Source organism: Tamandua tetradactyla, chromosome 12 (genome assembly GCF_023851605.1).
Source record: "Tamandua tetradactyla isolate mTamTet1 chromosome 12, mTamTet1.pri, whole genome shotgun sequence".
NCBI classification, from domain to species: domain Eukaryota; kingdom Metazoa; phylum Chordata; class Mammalia; order Pilosa; family Myrmecophagidae; genus Tamandua; species Tamandua tetradactyla.
The window spans coordinates 77,389,896-77,410,768 of NC_135338.1; the positions used below are offsets into that span (position 1 = coordinate 77,389,896).

The 20,873-nt window shown below is 36.2% G+C and overlaps 1 long non-coding RNA gene and 1 other non-coding gene across 3 annotated transcripts in view; both read left to right on the forward strand.

Moving 5' to 3' along the window:
- LOC143652390 (uncharacterized) overlaps positions 1–15,894 on the forward strand; it is a 33,253-nt gene extending 17,359 nt beyond the window's left edge. For both annotated transcript variants that reach the window (XR_013160605.1, XR_013160604.1), the window contains exons 3-5: positions 11,322–11,400; positions 13,040–13,104; positions 15,596–15,894. This is a non-coding gene — a long non-coding RNA (uncharacterized LOC143652390). The remainder of the gene's footprint in view (positions 1–11,321; positions 11,401–13,039; positions 13,105–15,595) is intronic.
- Positions 15,895–18,501: 2,607 nt separating this feature from the next.
- On the forward strand, positions 18,502–18,573 carry TRNAE-UUC (transfer RNA glutamic acid (anticodon UUC)). The gene has a single exon. It is a non-coding gene; the product is annotated as a tRNA-Glu (tRNA).
- Positions 18,574–20,873: the final 2,300 nt, after the last annotated feature.

A 20,873-nucleotide genomic window follows, 5' to 3' on the forward strand; every position in this document is an offset into this window, starting at 1 on the left:
GTGTTGAACCAGCCTTGCATAGAATAAATCTCACTTCGTCATGGTGTATAATTCTTTGTAATGTGCTGCTGGATTCAATTTGCAAAACTTTTGTTGAGTGTTTTTTATCTATATTCATTAAACAGATTGGTCTGCAATTTTCTTTTCTTCTAAAATCTTGTCTTTGGTATTTCCCTCCTCTTCAAATTTTTGGAAGAGTCTGAGCAGGATTGGTACTAACTCTTTCTTTGAATGTTTGGTAAAATTCATGTGTGAAGCCATCTGGTCCTGAACTTTTTTAAGTGGGGAGCTTTTTGATGAATAATTCAATCTCTTAGTTGTGATTGATTTGTTGAGGTCATCTATTTCTTCTTGAGTCAATGCTGGTCGTTCATGTGCTTCTAGGAAATTGTCCATTTCATCTATATTGTCTAGGTTTTTAGCATATGATTGCTCATAGAATCCTCTCATTATCTCCTTTATTTCTGCAGGGTCAGTAGATATGTCCTCTGTATTAATTTGTTAAGCTGCCAGAATGTAATACCAGAAATGGAGTGACTTTTCAAAAGGAAATTTAATAAGTTACAAGTTTACAGGGCTAAGGCTATAAATATGTCCAAATTAAGGCACCCAGAGAAAGATACCTTGGCTCAAGAAAGGTTGACCTGGGAAGGCATGTGGCTGGCATCTGCTGGTCCTTGTTCCCAGTTCATTGCTTCCAGCTTCTCATGCCAGTGGTTTCCTCTCTAAGCTTCTGTGGGTCTGTGTCCTCTGGGAAAGAACTCTGAGTTCTGGCTTGCTTAGCAACTCCTGGGAAGGCAAATGGTGATGTCTGCTGGGCTCTGCCAACGTTTGGGCATCTTCTGTCTCTACTGGCACTCCAAGCATCTCCAAACATTCATGACTCTGTCAGTCTGAAGCAACTGTTCTCTAAGTGTCGGCATCTGAGGTTTCTCCAAAATTTTTCTCTTTTTAAAGTACTCCAGTGAACGAATCAAGTCATACCTTGAATGGGTGGAGTCACATCTCATTCTAACTGAAAGGTCACATCCACAATCCCACAATTGGGCATGCCACATTTCAATATTGTTTCCACCTTACAATATTGAATCAGGATTAAAAGAAACAGCTGCCCCCACAAGATTGGATCAGGATTTAAAACATGGCTTTTCTGAGCTACATAATCATTTCAAACCAACAAATCCCCTCCCACATTTCTGATTTTATTTATTTGCATTCTCTCTTTCTCTCTTTTTCTCTCTCTCTCTCTCATAAGCCTAGCTAAGGATTCATCAATTTTATTGATTTTCTTAGAAAAACAACTTCTATTTTTGTTTGTTTTTTTATTTTCTCTATTGTGTTCATGCTCTCAACTTCATTTATGTCTTCTCTAATCTTTGTTACTTCTTTCCTTCTGTTTGTTTTGGAATTAGTTTACCATTCTTTCTCTAGTTTCTTCAGGTGAACAGTTAATTCCTTGATTTTTACTCTCTTCTTTTTAAATATAGACAATTAGAGCAATAAATTTCCCTCTAAGTACCACTTTTGTTGCATCCCATAAGTTTTGTTGTGGTTTCATTTTCATTTGCCTCAAAATATTTACTGATTTCTTTTGTAATGTTTTACTGTATTTTAAAATTAATGTTTATATAAAGAAGTCTAAGGCCCAAGCCAGTGGTGGCCTTGTTCTTTTCCATTAAATGTGATTTAATATTTTATATTTCTCTATTTTTAAAGTTCAGTAATTTTTTTCACATACATTTAATGTATAATATTCCATATCAGTTTTTCTTGGACAATGAATTTGCAGATTCAAATTTGTTTTTCTTTATGGAACATTTTCTTTAAATATGTCTTTAACTGTTTCCATAGGTTTTCCTTCACATTATATATCTTCTGTGTTAATAATCCTTAATTAGTACATGCAATATGAGTTCCCCTATAGTGTTATATTTATTTATTTGGATTTTAGATATTGTAAGATTCAGAGATAAGCAGTATCCCTACCTCACGAAATTTTCCTTCTGGTTCAAACACTATCACTTTTGGAAACTCACAAGTATTTTATTCAGCTGTAATACTCAGGTTATATATTATAAATCAGTGTACACCAAAAATATCTTCATTAGCCATGACAACTGAATGATATTTTAGCTGGGAATATGTTCTTGGGTCATGATCCCTTCCTGTCATATTTTGTAGATGTTACTCACCACCTCTTAGGTCCAGTGATGAAGAAAAGAAATTTAATGTTCTTCTCATTTCAGTTCTAAGTAGTCTGTTTTTCAGTTCGGAAGCTTGAATACTTTTCTCTTTATATTTAGAATGTCAGCATTTCAAGAGGAAGTATCTAGGCGTCATTTCATTTTATTTTTTAATTAATCATTTTGCCCTCCAGTGAGCCTTTTCAATCTGCAAACCCAGGATTTTATTCACCTTAGAAATGTTCCTTTATTATTCAATTATTATCTCCTTCCAAGCTATTTATTTTTATGCCTTTGGACTCCTTAATTATTTGCTTGTTACATTTCCTAAAACAATTTCAGTTTCTAAGATCTTTGATTTTATTATTTCCATTCCTTTGGCACGTTTGTACTGAATGGTGAAATACTTTTCCAGTTTGTCTATAAAATTCAAATTCAAGAAAGTCATTTTTCATGCTCTAATTGAATCTTCTCCTAAGTTTAATTACTTTTTTGTTAAAGTTGCCAGCTGGTTTTTCTCCTAGTTCTGCTTCACTGACGTCCACTTGTAGCTAGCTGATGATTCTCTGAAAGGAACTTGCTATTCTTCTCAAGTTGCTCATGATTTTTTACACGCGCTGCTGCTGGATCACTTAGAGTCTAGTGAAAAGTGGTAAACCTATCGCCCCGGTGCGGTAATTTCCCCTCTTGGTGACTGGCAATGAGCAAGCTTGCAAATTATTTCTCATCTCTGGAGGCAGAAGGAGTTAACCTGTGCTTCCCCCATATTGGCTCTTCAAATAAAGAAACAAAAATTGTCTACCCAGACCCATTGCACTGCCTGACTCCTTCACCAGTATTTCCCTTATACTGGCTTCACTTAATTCCAGTCCCATCTCCTCCTTGGAACCTTCCCCTTATAACAAATAAATTGCATGTTCACAGGAGGAGTCCTGTCACATGTATTATCTCGTGCTAGCCTCACAAAAGTACTGTGAAACATAGGTTGTGCCCGCATTTCGCACATGAGGAAACAGAGGCCAAGAGAGCTGACGTCATTGTTCCTCGGCCCATGGAAGGGTATGGTCTTAATTTGGCATTAAATCTCCAGCTCTTTGCTCCATGCTCTCCCCTGCTCTTGTTTTGAGATCAAGGACACGTTTCTAAGACAGAGAAGAGGATTGTGATCGTAATTCAGACTAAAGCGAACCGATGCTAAGACCACAAATAGTTTACAAAAACTATTGTACAAAATTAATTCCAAACATAATAAGAAATTTTCAAACTTTCTAGTAAATTAAATACATGAAAATTAACACAGGATACCATGTTGGGCTAACAGCAAAACCCAAAAATATTGACCTTATACAAAGCTGGTAGTGGGCAAAGTGGAGCATTCTCAGTCCCTGTCAGTGTAAATAAAATATTAACATTTTTGTGAAAAAACAATTTGGATGTATGTATCAAAGAATATTTAAAATGCTATCAAAGTTTTACATGATAATCCTGACTCTAGAATTTCATTCAAAATGAAAGTATTTATGAAACATGTAATTTATCTCAGCATGCTTTTAGACTTTTAAAAAACCTGAAAATAACCTAAAGGTACAATATTGTCTCTGGTTATTTAATTATGATATATTTGTGTGCTGAAATGTTACACATTAAAGATATTTTGTGAGTTTTAATGTAAAATCTGCATAATCAATTATTACGAAATAATGTAGCATGATATCACACTGCAGTTATGTGAAAGAAAACTAATGCCACAGGAGAAAAAAGACTGGAAGGAGTTGTGACAAATTGGTTGAGTTGGTTATTTCTGGTTGCTGAGATGATAAGGAATGAGACTGATGGCAGGCACTTTTATAATTATACATTATCAAAATGTCTACCATGTGTGGCATTTGATCATCAGGTATGGCAAGTCCTGGCCTGACCTTCCAGAACTGATAACAGAGTAAAGAATCAATTGTTGGAAAGAATATGGAATAATAGGAACTCTCATTAATCGCTGGTGGGAGTTGAAAATGGTAAAGCCACTTTGGAAGACAAAGGCAGCATCTTACAAAATTAAGCAAAGTCTTACCATATTATCCAGGACTTTCACTCTTGGGATCTACCCCAATGGTTGGAAAATTTTTGATGGAATGCAATGCCATACTATTCAGCAATAAAAAGGAATGTGTCGTCAAGCCGTAAAAAACATATTAACTTTAAAAGGCATATTGCTAAATGAAAGAAGCCAGTGCGAAAAGACTACAATACTGTATGATTCCATTTATATGACATTCTGGAAAAACCAAAGTTATATAGAAAAGAAACAGTGGTTGTCAAGTGGTTTTAGGGAGGGAGGAAAGTTGAATCTCAAGTGATATTTTAGGATGGTAAAACTATTCTGTACAATATCTTAATTAATACATGGCATGATGCACTGAAAATGTAAGAACCTTACAGCACAAAGAATAAACGTTAATATTTGCAAATTTTTAAAATCATTTAGGAGGTTGGGGGGTCCCAGAATAGAATGCAAACTGTGACAAAATAATGTTACTATATTAAAAATAATTGAAACAACCTCCCTGAAGGGATTGGAGGGAAAAAGTACTGACCTATGTCACTTTAGAAATAAGTAGGGTCTGTAAGACTGAAGGCAGAAGGAACTATGCATGAAAATACTGTATCCTAGACAACAATGTTGTTTCCCATGGGGATGGGAACATCTGAAAGTCCTATACATGTATACTGGAATTGACAATTAAGTAAATGGACGGTGACTAATATGAGCCTCGTTTCTCACTGTTGGAGTGAGAGTTAATAGACATGAAAGGGTAGAAACCTAGATGATTCACAGGTAGTAAATTAGAGTTAGAGAAAGCAGTATGAATTCATGATTAGCTTGATAAATGCACAGATGGTTATATAAAGAAATATTTATGGACACATTGATTTCTACAAATATAGATACACATATAAAATACATAATGTGCATACCTGGATAGACTTTTTACTCTTTTATTTGAGAGGGCCTAGAAACAATGGCACCCAGTGGCAATCAGCACATCCAGCATCCAGATCTTGATTTCTACAACCATTCTCCAATAAGTGGGCACCTTGGAGAAATGATTAACTCTGGGATTGGGGCAGGGAATACACTTGATGAGCCTGGAACATTTTGTTGTGCCAGAAAGTAAGGCCATGGTAAGCAAACATGCATAAGCACAAAAAAATTAATAATTTATTAAATAAATAAATCTGAAAGAATAATCCGATTTCCTTTGCAGAAGAAATTAAAATAATTTATAGTAGATATCCACACTCAAGGAAGTGTATATAAGTCCCCGCTCCTTAAATATGTCTACACATAATGATTCCTTCCAGAGAGTACAATATGTAAAGGGGGAAAAAAGAATAACTTTATATTGGAGAAATCTGCCAAACACTACATCAGCCAGTGATCAAAGTCAACCCCAAAAGTAATAAGTTATGTTGACAATATGTATTCTTCATATGATGTTATAATAATGGGTCTCTACCTCTCTGATCTTACTCTCAAAGAAACATTAAGTCCAGTCTAATCATGAGGAAAACATCATAAAAATTTTAATAATCAACCAATGCTCCTCAAAGCTGTCAAAGTCATCAAAAACAAGCCAAGAGGTGCTTAAGGAGCTATGATCACTTAATGTGATGTGGGATCCTGGAACAGAAAAAGGGAAACTGGAAAAAAACAAAGAAATCTAAATAAAGTATGGGTTTTACTTAATAATAAGGTATCAATATTGGTTCATTAATTGTAACAAATATGCCATATTAATGTAAGATGTTACTAGGGAGAACCAGTTGTATAGGAATGTTACTCACTATCCTCTCAGCTCTTCTATACATCTAAAATTATTCTAGAATACAAGTTTATGAATAAAAAAAACATCTACAATATCACTTTATTCAATTGAATACAATTATCTACATATATTTTAAAATGTTAAACAACTTATGAAAATAATGAAAACTTAATTCATGAAACTATATAGAAAATGTAAGAAGTTAAATCACAAAAAATATAACCTTGGTCTTGAACAACCTAAAATATTGCACTAACGCTTTTTATGTTAAACTGAATGTTAAAAACTCTGAACTGTGTCAATGTTTTCTTTAATCTTTATTTGAAGTCTTTTTCTTATTATTCTGTAGCTATAGTAACAGAGACTATTATGTAATTATACTTTTCAGCATTCACAAAGAGAAATGTAGTTTGATATTTTTTTTCTTTTTTTGGATATCTTTGACTATTTATCTAAAGTAAATAATTCCAGAGTATGTGCATAGCACCTGAATGATTTTTTTTTTTTGATCAGCTAGTCTTTAAGGTTTGTCAAGAGAGGGAGAAGAAGTGGAACAGAAAAAATGAGAGGGGGCAATTTTAGACTAATTATTTTATATCTTTAAAGACAGGGAATTCAGTTTAGATGTATAAAAGGAGATGTTGACATATTCTTGCACAAAAGAGGGTGTCAGTCAGCTGTTTTTAACATAATGTGGGTCCTTGAGAGTTTTATCAAGCCATCTGATCAGAAAACCCACACTTTTTAATCCCGGAGAATGAATATGAAGTAGAGGATACCACCCACATCAAACAAAATCATTGCTCTCTTAAACAAATAAGAGAATTTCCTCATGAGTTTTTTTCATTTTTGTTACCTAAAATCTTCACAACAAATGTTGAAGTTCATGCAACAGGGTGATTTGCCAGACAGTTTTTAAATTATGATCATATCTGCAATTTCTGGTTTCAAACCATCAACAAAATAAATTGGGAAGCTCATTGGATGTCAACAGTAAATAATACTGAATACTGCTTAATGATGCTAATTAGAGAGACAGTTCACTACATTTTCATTAACTTTAGCTTAAGAATATTTTAAGGAGGCCATTGTTGAATTCAAATTGCATGTAGAAACCTCTTCATACCAATTAATGAAAGCAAACCACTGGACATTCAAAATTTTCCTTTTTGTTCTAAAGTGAACAACTTTGCCCACTTAAAAGTTCCCTAAAGTTATCACAGGAATTTCAAATTGTTTTGGTGAAATTGGGCCAGTTAGAAAGATGGACATTAAGGTTAGAGTGATGGTGATAAAACAAAGCAAGCAAGCATTTGGCCTGGAGGAGGTGCAGTTTATATTGAAATAACCCCCAAGAAAACTGCAACATATCAGAAGTATGGCTTTTGTATAATTTTACTTTTCTGTAGCTTGGCAAAGACCAATTTTCACTGGTCAGGGGCCAAACATAATCTTCTGGTTCCTGGGAGAAAAAAAATTAAATAAAAACAGTTTTCAGGGATGCAAAAAATAAAACTGAAGAATAAATCCTTATAAGGGTTTGAAATAGTGACCCAGGGCAAAGTTTGGTCAACAGACACTAGACTGAGAAGAAACATTCTCAATTTCTCAGCCCCTGAAGTTAGCTTGATGAGAATAAGGTAGATCATTCTCTTCTATAGACTACTCTTTTTATAGACAACAACTTTCAAAATACTAGGCAAGAAGACAGACAGACAAGACATTAGACATGCATGTGGTAAATGTTAGAAAACAATTTTACCAAAAAACGATACAAGTCTGATGTAAAAAACCCAAGAGACATAATTCCTAAGAAAACAAAATAAATCCAATGTTGAAAGGTTTCAACAAAATACTGGTGTTCAATTCAGCATGAACTTAGCTCCCAGCCAAGTCAGGGAGGCAGGTAGAGCAGGTAGAGACACAAGGACCTCTGATGTACTCTGTGTTATTTGGTCTGAAAGCCCTCGTCCAAGGCGACGAAGATCTCAGCTGAATTTCAGGGGAACTCTAATATGTCAATGCATTTCAGTCAAAAACTACCAGGAGCACACCTCTCCCTAAACAAGTTGGGTTTATTACTTACAACAGTGATGGAGAACATATACTCTCGGAAACCATAGGGCATTTCAGTAGGAGGGTGTTAGAAGGAACGTATTGTAAAATGGGGGCTTTGGTTGGGTGATTTGATGGCAGGTAAAGGAAGCAGGATTTTGCTCTATTTTGGGTGCTGTCAGAGGGTGGAGGCAATTCTCTAATTGCATATTTCAATTAATCTTATCTATGGAGAGAGCAGAATAGACTAGGACAAGCATAAAATTTATTTTAATTGATAAAGAAGTAGCAGTCAATCACGTTAGCCAAGAGAGAAGGATTTTGGTTTTGTTTACGCTAAGACACAATGACAAAGTAGTCATTTTTTTGTTTCTGTTACTCTGGCTTCAGAGTAACTTCCTCTGGTGTTGGTATTCTGTGAGATTGCTTATGTCTAACAGGAAAATGACATGGTCTAACTGTGAGTGCCAGGCTACCTTCCAGATTTCAGAGGTTGTTTTTCCTTTCTCGTGACCTAAGCTAACACTTAGAATGAACTAATTGTGAATAGGGTGGGAAGTGAATTGCAGAGATGTGTGCAAGGTTCAGTGGCAACATGATGGAAGAAATATTCTAATTAGCATGAAATGTGGAACAACACAGGGCAGATTTCCATAATGAAGTGATATTCAAGCTTCACAAATAAATAGACATTCCTTAGGTAGGATGGGGAAAGGCATGATCAAAGTAAGGGAAAGTGGGCATTTTAGGCAGAAATAAGTCAGAATTGACAAAAGAAAGGTATTTTTAAGTGGAAGGATTACAGAGAATCAGAAGCATCAAGAAACGAGGCTGTATGTGTGGGACAGATTCAAATATTAATGATCTTTCTGAATCACTAAGGAATTGCAACTTGATCTTCTATGATTGAAAACCATTGAAAGATTTTAAGCAGCGGAGTAACATAATCATATTAGACTGGAGGTGTCAAGAGACTGGATAGGATACTTTTCTAATAGTCTAGGAGTGACTTAGAGAAGGTCGAACTAAAACGCTGTTAATGTGACAAAAGGGAGTAGAAGGGAGAAAGGGGCGGAGAATTTTGGTTCTATTCCTTGTAGCTAGGGAATTTTCCATGAAATGATTAAGGCTCAAGTTTCAGGGATTTTCATTTGCACCAGCTTTTTTCAAGTCCCTGAGAATGATATCTGGAATAGAGAGATTTATAAACAAACTATCAATTAGATGTGTCTCTCCCCTCCAATTTCTTTTTTTCATCATTCCCCTCAGTTTGGGTGAGAATTTAGAGTTTGGCCAAAGGCAAGACCATTCAGGGACACATTTAGTTTTGGTTTAGCAGAAATATTTTGTTGGTTCACAATCATTTTTATGTATAGGTACTGCCAACCATCCGTGATGAGAATTGCTTTCAGCAATATTCCCACTGCCTGCCATGGTGAATTACCCAGATTTGAGACATGAAGAGCTAGGGATATTTTGGCAAGAAATATGGTTCCGGCACTGAAAAACATGAAATATCTAGAAGATGTGCAGTAGAATAGAAACAGCTTTGACATGAATGGATCCAGAAGCTGGTCTGTGGATATTTCTTCCAATTACCAAGCATGTACAACTTTAAGAGGAGGCTTTAATTACCATAGCTCTTCATTTAGGACTAAACTTGATAACACAACATATTCAAACACCCCTAAATTCTTTTATGGATAAGAATCATATGGAAAAGAGCTTATCAGAATTCCTGTGATCATAAGGCACAAACTTGTAGATGTACTACCGGAAATGCATAGGGATCTGTATCTGTATGTGAAGTTGCATGTTTTATGCATCCCAGCACAACGGATCACATCATGGGGTATTGACACATCTTTCACACATCGTATGAGATGGCATTCGAATCATACCAAAACAATAGCTCATTAAGAAGAAGAGATAAATTTCAAAAGATGTGATAAACAACCTCGTGGATTGTTTCCTAATCCAGTTAATGAAGAGGACTATGAAGTATGATTTCACTGGGAAAATATTTAAATATCCCTCACTGATTAGACACAAAACAGTGATATCAACAAAGATAACCACAATAAAGCTCCTAATATGTCACTGAAATGAGACACCAATAACCAACTGGTGAATTTGAAATGCCTTAAAAATCTTACAGTTCAAATATATAAGAACCTTGCTAGACATTTTTCTAATTTAATTGCAATGTTAAAAACGTGTACAATACCAATAGTGAATGGTGAAACTACAAGAAGCATTTCTAAACTATCAATATAAAAAGAAAAAATTTCAAAAAACAAACAAAAACCTTGCTAGAGGAAAGAGAGTTATCTTTCTACCTACACCATAGTAAATAGCTTTTTTTTTTTTTTTGCAAATTCTTTGTCATATAATGAAAGTATCGTTTTTCCAAAAACAAGTGGGGAAAAAATAGGCATTGGGGAGTGGGGACTTAAGGCAGTCAATAACTAAAAAAAAAAAAAAAAAAAACTTTCTGGATATTGTTACACGTGGTATTTTCAGCTTTTTAAAAAATATTTAATTAGTTGTGATATTTTCCTCATTAAAAAGAAATGTTTGGGGGTGCGAGGGTAGTTCAGTTGTAAAGTTCTTGCCTGCCATGCAGGAGACCTGGGTTCGATTTCCAGACCATGCACTTCCCAAACAAACAAGCAAATTCAACAAATGGTGCTGCAATAAGGGGATACTCACATGGAAAGAGAATGAAATGTGACCCCCACCATACAGCATACAAAGGGAAAAAAATGTCCACTTAAACAGAATTTTGTATTCCTGATTTTGTATTCTTCTTTTAAAAAGACCCCAAAATGTGTATAACCTTTAGCTCACTAATCTGTATCTGACCCTGCTGAACCAGTGCAAAATCTGAGAATATGCAATCTCAATCATTGTGTTCCAGTGGGCTTCATTCCTACTCAAAATCAAGCACAGTTTCACATTGTCTTCTTTTTTTATATTGTTATTTCAGTCTCTTCAAATGCTTGCTAATTCTTCTAAATGATTACTGGTTTTAACTTGCGTGAAATGCTATTCATTCCTGAAAAGTCCACATTTTGGAGATGAATACATAAGTTTGTCTTATATATGGAAATATTTTTTGCCTCTAGTAATGGAGAAGTTCTTATCAGTTTAAATAAAGCAGCTTAAACAAAGCTGAATCACATCTTAGCCCTGCTCTTACAAATCCTTGATAGAGTTGTCAAACAAATAACTGACTGTTATTTTCCTTATCCTACAGACTCCTAGAATAAATATAGCCCACCAGACTTTCACTTTGCACTGCTAATTTAAAAAAAACAAAGTATTCGTATCCTAAAGTAAGTGTATTTACCCTAAAATCTTCCCCACCCCACTTTCTCTTCTTCTCTTCCTCCTCCTTTTTTTTTTTTCTGACTTTTACTTTATTCCTCAGTTTTGTCAGAACAGAAATCAAACTTATTTTATCATGTTTTAGGGTCTCTGTTCAGACATATTTCTCATTGAATCAAATTTTGAAATATTTATTTATAAGGTTAACTGTCTTTGGAATTAGGTTAATAACTGTCTTGGAAATTCTTCAGTGAGTGATTAAATATTTTTGTCCATACACATTCATATTCAATTACTTCTGTAAGTAAGATGTTCAAATTTTTCCAATTTCAGTTGGAACAATTAACTTGTAGTGACAAGATGTGGTTTCTAGTAACAGATCTTCTATTGAGTTGGATGGCCTAGAGAAGTCATTTTAGACTCCTGCCTTCACCCATATTAAACAAGGATAATGATATCTTTTTAATCTATCTTATAGGCAAGCAGACCTAAGATTTATATGAAAATATTTTGCTAAAGTCACCAAACAAATGTAAGATAAAAGGTGTAAGTTTTTATTATATTAAGTATTTTCTTATATTTGGTTGACATTTCTATATTTTAACCAAAATAAAGATTGCATATTTTCAGAACTACAGAATTCAGTAGTTATAGAGGGTGAATTGAAATAATGAAACTACTTATAATTGAAAAATCCATTCATCCATGTTCTCATTCAATTGCATTCAGAAATAAATAACTATAAACACAAGTAAAATTTCATGAAAACATTCCTATGTATTTGATCCTAGTAGTTCTTTTTTTAAAAAAGTATTTTTATTGACAAATCTTCACACGCATATAGTCCACACATGGTATACAATAAATGGCTCACAATATCATTACGTAGTTGTGTATTCATCAAAAAATAGAGAATATTTGCATCACTCTAGAAAAAGAAACCAAAAAGAAAAAACTTATACATCCCATACCCCTTACCCCTCCCTCTCATCGACCACCAATATTTTTATCTATCCCATTTATCTTACCCTTATCCCACCTATTATTTGTTTATTTTTATCCATATTTTTTTACTCATCTGTCCATACCCTGGATAAAAGGAGCATCAGACACAAGGTTTTCACAATCACACAGTCACACTGTAAAAGTTATATCTTTATATACTCATCTTCAAGAATCAAGGTTACTGGAACACAGTTCAACAGTTTCAGGTACTTCCTCAGCCTAGGAATTCTTTCCTAAATCAATAGATTATCTATCTATTAGTCCATAGGCCTAATCAAGCATGCCATTCTCATCACTTCTCAAATATGTGCTCTTCAAAGGTGAGGTGACAGGTAGAGCAGACCAAGGTTCCCTTGCGTGTAGCCAAACCACGAATATCTAGGTAATTTTCAACCACGACACCTAGGAGAGAGCAACCATCTTTATCTTTGGCTGTTAATGTTTCACCACCATTGTTTATAAAGTGGACCCTTAAAATTTCATCTTCTGAGATGCTCTGCAGACATACTCAGTGGCCCTCTTGCCCCACTGCGCTACCCCAAGTGCCTGCCTTCCCCCTCCTCCTCTGCCTTCTCCTCAGAAAAACCCTCGTTTAAATTAAATTGCATGTTTTCTTTCAAGTCTCCCCTTTGAATGTTGCAGGTAAATCTGAAAACTCACAGTTTAAGAGAAGAGGAATTAGATTGAAACATGACATTTCCATTCAAGTATGTTAAAAACCATTGAGTATTGATTTTCATATGGTTAAGCTAATGCAATAAACAGTTGAATTTCGTATGATTAAGCTAATTTGACAAGCACTTACTTCTTACATGGAAGTTCGGCTTGGCTTAGAGAGTAACCAAAGATGCTCTCTGGAAGCCATGCCACATTATTTTGTTTGTTTTGTTTATTTTGCTTTTTTTTTAGAGCAAGATTAAGGGTAGTTCCCATGTCCCTTCCCAGCCAGACACATTTCTTGAAACATAAGTTGAAAAGGTTGAACTTACCAAAAAAATTACTTGCATAATCTTATTAGCATTGAGAAGGAAATAAACCAATCAAAATAGTTGCACATCTTTTTTGTACTAGGCTTGGTGCTTGGCATGGACAAGGCAGAAAACCATTCACACATGGCACTTACCCCATGGAGCTTGCATTCTTTGTAAGGATTTTGGACATACACGTGACAAGAAGGTGAAAGACACAAAAGTATTATGCAGTTATCACATAAATAAAGAAAAGAAACATTGTCAGATTCCAGGAAAGGAAAGAAAGGAGAAGAGAAACAATGCACAGACAAATGTAGAAAGAGAAACAGAGAGAACGTGGAATTTTCAAATATTGTTTGTGTACACTTAAACAAGTCACTTTAGTTTGCTTGGGGTAACACCTTCTTCATCAAAGTCGGAGCCGCTAAGTAATGGTGAAATGCAGGTACCCCTTTTAGCAGAACCCAAATACCGACCAAGTGAAGGTGGCCAGATTGAAGCCTCCTGCCCTAGTCGTCTGTGGATGACAGTGGATACTGACAAGAAAGTACAACATTTGCTCCAGGCACGGCAAAGAACTTGCCCTCACAATGATTCAATGAACTGTATATTATTATAAAGGGGAAACTCAACTTCAAAGATTTTAGTAGCTTGCTAGCTGACTACTTTTATTTTCTAAAAGTAGTCAGCTAGCAAGCTTTTGGATTTAGAATTTATTCCAGGAATATCTGATGTCAAAAGGCAGGATATAGAACATTTTGGTAATGGATGGTGGTGATGGTAGCACAACATCGTAAATGTAATTAATACCCACTGAATTATACATTTGGTTGTGGTTAAAATGGGAACATTTAGATTCTATGTATATTATTAGAATAAAATTTTTAGAAAACCATAGAACTGTACAACCCAAAAAAGTGAATCTTAATGTAAACTATGGATAATAACTGATAGTGAAATTATAATAATATTGTTTTCATTCATTTCTAACAAAGATACCACAGTAATGTAAGGTGTAAATAATAAAGAAAACTGTTGAAGGGTACACAAGGCCCCTCTTTATAACTTCCTATGAGAAAAAAAAAAGAAAAAGAAAGAAAACTGTGTGAACAAGAAGTTTATGGCTATTCTGTATTTTCTATAAATCTACAACATAAAATATGGACGGGGGCTGTAAGGGCAGTTCAGTTGTAGAATTCTTGCCTGCCACACGGAAGACCCAGGTTTGACTCCCAGTCCATGCACTTCCCAAAAAACAAACAAAAAAACAAAAATCCAACAAGTGGTGCTGCAATAATGGGATACTCATATGGAAAAATAATGAAATATGACCCCACCATACAGCATACAAGAAAAAAAAAATGGCAGAAGAAATTTATACACATGTACATACTATAGATATTATTGTCTCTATTTTAACCTTTACATTATCTAAGTTCATAAATGATTGATTATCAATAATATAATTAGAGGTGCCGCCCAAATTACAATTTATAAAAAGACATTGGGATGTAATAACTTTATTCAGATTATATGTTGTGATTGGATTTTTCCATTCATTTATGAATAATTTAGCTTTCCATTCATTTCAGTAAATCCCATATTATCTTTATTATGTGTCAATAAAAGGTGAGCTCCTAAAAGTATTTCACTAAGTCTATTAGTTGTGTGATCTTGGCCAGGTCATTTAAATTTCCAGGACATTTTCAGGGTGTTTGTCTTGAAAACCCCCAAGGTTAACTATTAAATCTAAAAGTTCCTTAAATCTAAATTCCAAATTATTAAAATATATAAAGTATCCAATAAAAGATAGAAATGTGGGATAGTAACTCTTGTATTCCTTTTAATCACTTGATTTAATATGACCAAACTGAAGATTGAGAATAAATTTAATCCTAAGGCACTGCTCTGTAAATAAAGCAAAATAGCCAGGCCTTCTTACTGTGTTTTAGTTTCTACCATATCTCACCACCTCCACCAAAGAAAAAAATAAATAAATAAAACAGAACAATCACCCTTGGTGAGGCATTTAATCACTTACTAGAAAATCCTTATCCATGGTGCCTGCCCTTATCGTTATAAGAACCTAAATTTCCAGACCTCAGTGACTTACTACAATGACGCTATGTCTAGATGTAGCAACTCAATGTATGTGCTGGTGGTTGTCAAGCTGCTTACGCACAGCGATTCAGTGATCCATTCTCTTCCCATTTTGTGGCTCCTCCAGGGCCTCAGAATTCTCTGCATTTAGGTAATGGATGAATACAGTCGGAAAGGATCACCACCTCTTAAGCAGCTGGACTGGGAATGGACACTCAGCCTTTTCATTTTCATGGCTCCGCTGAGATGGAAGGGGCTAGGGGAAAAGTCAGACTGGGCAGCTGCTTCCCAGCAATAACCGCACAGCATGGCAAGGGGAAGCCAGCCAGCTCTATTCATTTGTCAGAAAGGCAGTGACTTGGAATCTCTGCTGATACCCCTTGTTCTCCTGGTGTAGAGCTGCAGAGTAAATGAAGAGACTGAAGCTCACAGGTACCAGTGTCTTGTTTGTTTATTTTAGAGAAGCTGTAGATTTACAGAAAAATCATGCATAAAATACAGCTGACTACTGTTCTCATGTACCACCTTATTATTAAACCTGTGCATTAGCATGGTACTTTTGTTACAATTCATGACAGAATATTGTAATAATTGTAATAATGACAATAGTCCATCATTTACAATAAGGTACACTGTGTTGTGCAGACCTATGTTTTCCTTTTTAAATTTTTATTCTGGTAACATATATACAACCTAGAAAATTTGCCTTTAAACCACATGTACATATTTCCATCCTCAGAGTTTGTGTCCTCACTTCCTCCTTAACATTGGATATTTTGGAATTGCTTTCCTTTGCTTTGCCACGTTTACAAGTGAGCTTGGGCTTTTTTTTTCACATTTATTGAACAGTCATCAGAACTCTTCTCCTTGCAATCCCCTATTTATATCCTCCGTCCCTTTTCCTCGGGTGTTGAGGTTCAGTTGTGTGGTAAGGGCAGTTACCTTTCACTATTAAGCATTTCAAATATTTTCTTTCAGTCTGTAGGCATTATTTATGGTGCCTTTCATCTCACAGATGTTTGGAGTTTTTAAAGATTTTTCTTTTTCTTTCATTGTCACACAGAGGTTGGAAATTCTTAGTGATTAACCCCTGACCCTTCTTTGAATTTTACTTAAAATAATCCTGTCACCTCCCATGTAATAATATCATTGTGTCTTATGGTATTTTATTAATTTTGTAGTAGTGTTTCTTCATGTTCAATTTGTATAAGGAAGTTCCAGAACAATACTGGCTCTATAAAATTTTTAAAAATGGAATTTCTTAGTCATAAGCATGTTTCTGAAATCCTGACAATCTGCCCCTATGATCACGTTTTACAGGTTTCTGAGAGCTTCCTTTTCCTCGCATACTTACCAACACGGGACATTTTCACACTTTTGCTTTTTGGACAAATGTCAGCTGGGAACCACTGCTGCTGAGAACTTTTTCAAATACTTTTTTTGTTTAATATTTTTATTGATACATATCCACACACATACAGTCCAACCCTATTGCACCATCAGTGGCTCACAATATTATCACATAGTTGTGTATTCTTCACCATGATCATTTTTAGAACATTTGCATCACTCCAGAAAAAGAAATAAAATAAAGTAAAAAGAACTCATACATCCTATACCCCTTACCCCTCCCTGGGATTGACCCACAGTATTTCAATCTACCCGATCTTTACGTTTTACCTCCGCCTATTGTTTATCAAATTCTTTTTAACCACTGGGTTCCTCTCCAATGAATGGCCTGTTCACATCAAGTTCTCGTTTCTATATTACAGTGTTTGTCTTATTATAATTAATGTGTAGTTTCTTATCTATATAAGATACTAATAGTTTTTGCCTAATTTCTTCATCAATAAAATGGGAATTATCTAAAACCTACTTCTAAGAGTCTTTACAAGCATTAAAGGAACGTAAAAAAAACAACACGGCAGTGTGAGCTATGATTATGCTGAAAGACGAGGCCACCACTGGGGAAAAGGTAGGGATGCTTCCGTTCTCCTCTAAAGAAGGCTCAGACTGACCCAAGGCGTCTTTCTGTTCCTTCCTTCCATTGCCAGATATTCCCCCTGTGCTTGCTTCTCTTTTTGTCCACTTATTCTTCCATCTGTGGCCTTTCTGCTCCCCAGCAGAAGTCTGAGAGTTTCTGGATGTCTCATTTAAATACCAGTAGTTTTTGTTTATGGAAATTTTAAATATTTATCTCCCAGTTAGTGGTTTTCGTTTGGTTATTTATTTATTTATATTTACTTATGGCTGACTTGTTCTTTATTCTAATGCAATATGTGGATATCTCCCTTTACAGTTTTGGGATGTTTATTTGTTTTTAATAGTGAAAGGCCTTCCCTAAGCAAAAATTTTTGGCAAGCCTTCGAAGATCTTTTGCCCCCCAAATATCTCATGGAGTATTTGAGGTTTCATCCGTTCAGCCGAGTCACAAAGTTAAAATCAATCTAAAGGGAAAATGTTGGGCCAAAAACGCATGATTGAAAAAAATCAATGTAACAGTTACACTCAGCCGCAAACCTGGCGAACTAGGCGCATTACTAGCTGGGTTTTGTAAGCCCGCATTGTGAGCCACTAAAACCCATCCTTTTACTAAATCGCACCGGGGACGTCTCTTAACAGGTAGGGAAACTGAGGCCAGGCCATGGCTACCGGCGGGCCCCGAGTGAGGGAGACCCCGTGGCCTCCTGGGGCCGAGTTCGAGGGGACCGTCCAGTCTCCAGGGCCGAGCGTGAGCAGACCCCCGCGGCCTCCCGCCCGGGTACGAGAAGATGCGAGCAGCCTCCCTTAGGCCGGGTGTGAGGGGACACCGGCGGCTTCTCCCGGGCTGGGGAAGAGTGTTTCGCTCAATCTCCGGCCCGTGGCGTGTAAAGTAAGATGGGGAAAAGGAACAGAATGCTGACACCGAGAAGAGAGTGACGAAACGCGCAGGCGCAGGAGACGGACGCCACAACAGAAGCGGCGCAGAGCACGGAAAGCGGAAGCGGATGGTCATCGTTCAATTGGCTCACATTCGAGGCTGCTTGCAGCGTTTCCCACATGGTCTAGCGGTTAGGATTCCTGGTTTTCACCCAGGCGGCCCGGGTTCGACTCCCGGTGTGGGAAAACAAAAGTCCCCTTTTTTTTTTTTTTTTTTCAAGATTGAATGAGGAAAGTACTACCGTGTAACTTTAGATTCTAGAAAGGAGGACACTGAATTATTACAAGCTGCCACACCTTAGGAGAGAGATTAGATCTACGGAGGAGCCATGTTTCACAACTCCGGGAAGCTGTCAGTTTTACTCAAGGTAATTAATATTTGACAAGAAATAATAATTAAAAACTCCCTTTGGCAAAGAATTTAAGTTTTTGGTCAATCCACTGCTCTTTATTCCCCCACTAAGTATTTCCGGCCTGAGGATAACAAGATGGTGAACAGAAAGGAGAAGGTGCCTGCAAGAACCCCTACACAGGATGATCTGAAGTCTGGGTTCTGAAGAGGAATAGTAGATTTCATATAGAAATCTGGTTTTAACAGAGGTTTGCACAGTGATGTAAAGGGTCAGAGAAGAAACTAGATCCATTTAATGGAACGGTAGGTCTTGGGCGTGGCCTGAGATTCTGAATTTCTAACAAGCTACCAGTTGATGACCTTGCTACTAAACCCATAGAAAACACTTTGCTTGTTAGATGTGCCTCCAACTGATAGAACCTAATCAGAAGCCAGCTGGTCAGGCAGTTGAGAAATGTAGTTTCTAAGATTCAAGCCCCTGCAACAGAGTACAACAAACAGGCATGTGGCTGCTCAACATTTATCATACTTGTGTTACTGCTTGTTATCTGCCTGTCTTCTCTAAAAGTGTAAGCTACTGATTTTGAACTTGCATGACAAATTACCCTAGAAGATACTCGCTTAAAGATAACCATTTTGTTTTTCTCATGATTCAGAAAGTGCTCAGCCATGCCATTTCCTGCTTCAGATCACATCCCCCATGGTCACTTGCTGGGCTGGACGTAACTGACGATTGAGCTAGTACTTCACTATGTGGCATTTCATTTTCCACAGCTTCTTCACGTGCTGTGGGCTCCTTACATGGTGGCTGGCTTCCTAAAGGAAGAAAGCAAGATTGCCACTCCTTTTAAATGCTAGGTACAGAAGTTGCCTAGTGGTACTTTTACTATATTCTGTTGGTGGGTGCAGTTTCAGACCAGGCCAGATTTACAGCAGTGGAGAAATAGATTCCACCTTTCAATAGTGGAGAGGGATGTGCACACACACAGAGAAATAAAAATGATGGCCAACTTTGAGACAAGCTCTCACATCTGTAAGGTGTGTGTCTTGTTTGCAAGTCTCTTCTAAGCCTAATTCTTTGCTGGGCTTGTTTTAAGTATCCAATGTATATTTGCTGAATGAATGAATGAATGCAGTTCTGAATATATTTCTCCTGTGAAAGGAATACATTTCCTTCTAATAGGCAGTGAAATGTACAGAGCTTATTATGTTTGGCCACGAGGAAATTGAGAGTCAAATTTAATGCCCAAACACAATAAACACATTCCCTACAGTTTCTCAGTATTGTCTCCCACTGTCCTCTCTCTGGGCTCTGATATCGCTTTCCTATTTTCTCTGTGACTGCTTGTGTGATTATGACCTTGGTTTTACTTGTGGCCTCAGTAATGGACACTTCATTTTTGCTGATAAAGCACACTCATTCTTTAAAAAACAAGAAAGTAATTTCTGCTCATTGAAGTCCATTTTATTAAAAGTATGGTTTCTCTTTGATGCACTTTGAGAAAGAAACAAAAATCAATGAGATTATCATGTGGCACATAAACAAAAACTGAGATAAAATTGTCTGTGACCCGTTGTCCTAATATTTACATTAACTGCAAAAGCCATAGATCCTCCCAGCTGATTCATGCTCACATTTGCTTATTATACATTCCCTTATTGGGCTATACTTGTTTCACCCTGTTTTGTTTTGCTAATAAAAATACATCATTCATGGTAAGGTGTTAACAAATCCCATGAATTATAAAAAATGGTGTTAATATTCTATCCACAATAAAATGTAAATAAGTGCCCTAGTTTGCCAAGCTGCTGTAGAAAATACCACACAATGGGTTGGCTTAAACAATAGGAATTTATTGTCGCATAATTTTGGAGGCTACAAGACTTTCTTCCTTCTGGGATCAGTGGCATCGTGGTGCTGGCTTGCTACACTCTTTGTGGTTCCTTGGCTTGCATCTCTGCTTCTCATCAGAGGGTGATGTCCTCTCCTTTCTCCCTTCTGTGTCCTCCCACTTCATTTTATAAGACCTTGAGTAATAGAGATCAAGACCCACCCTCATTTAGTTGGCCTACCTCTTAACTAAAATAATATTTTTAAGAGACGCATTCACAATGAGTTCAAACCTACAGGAAT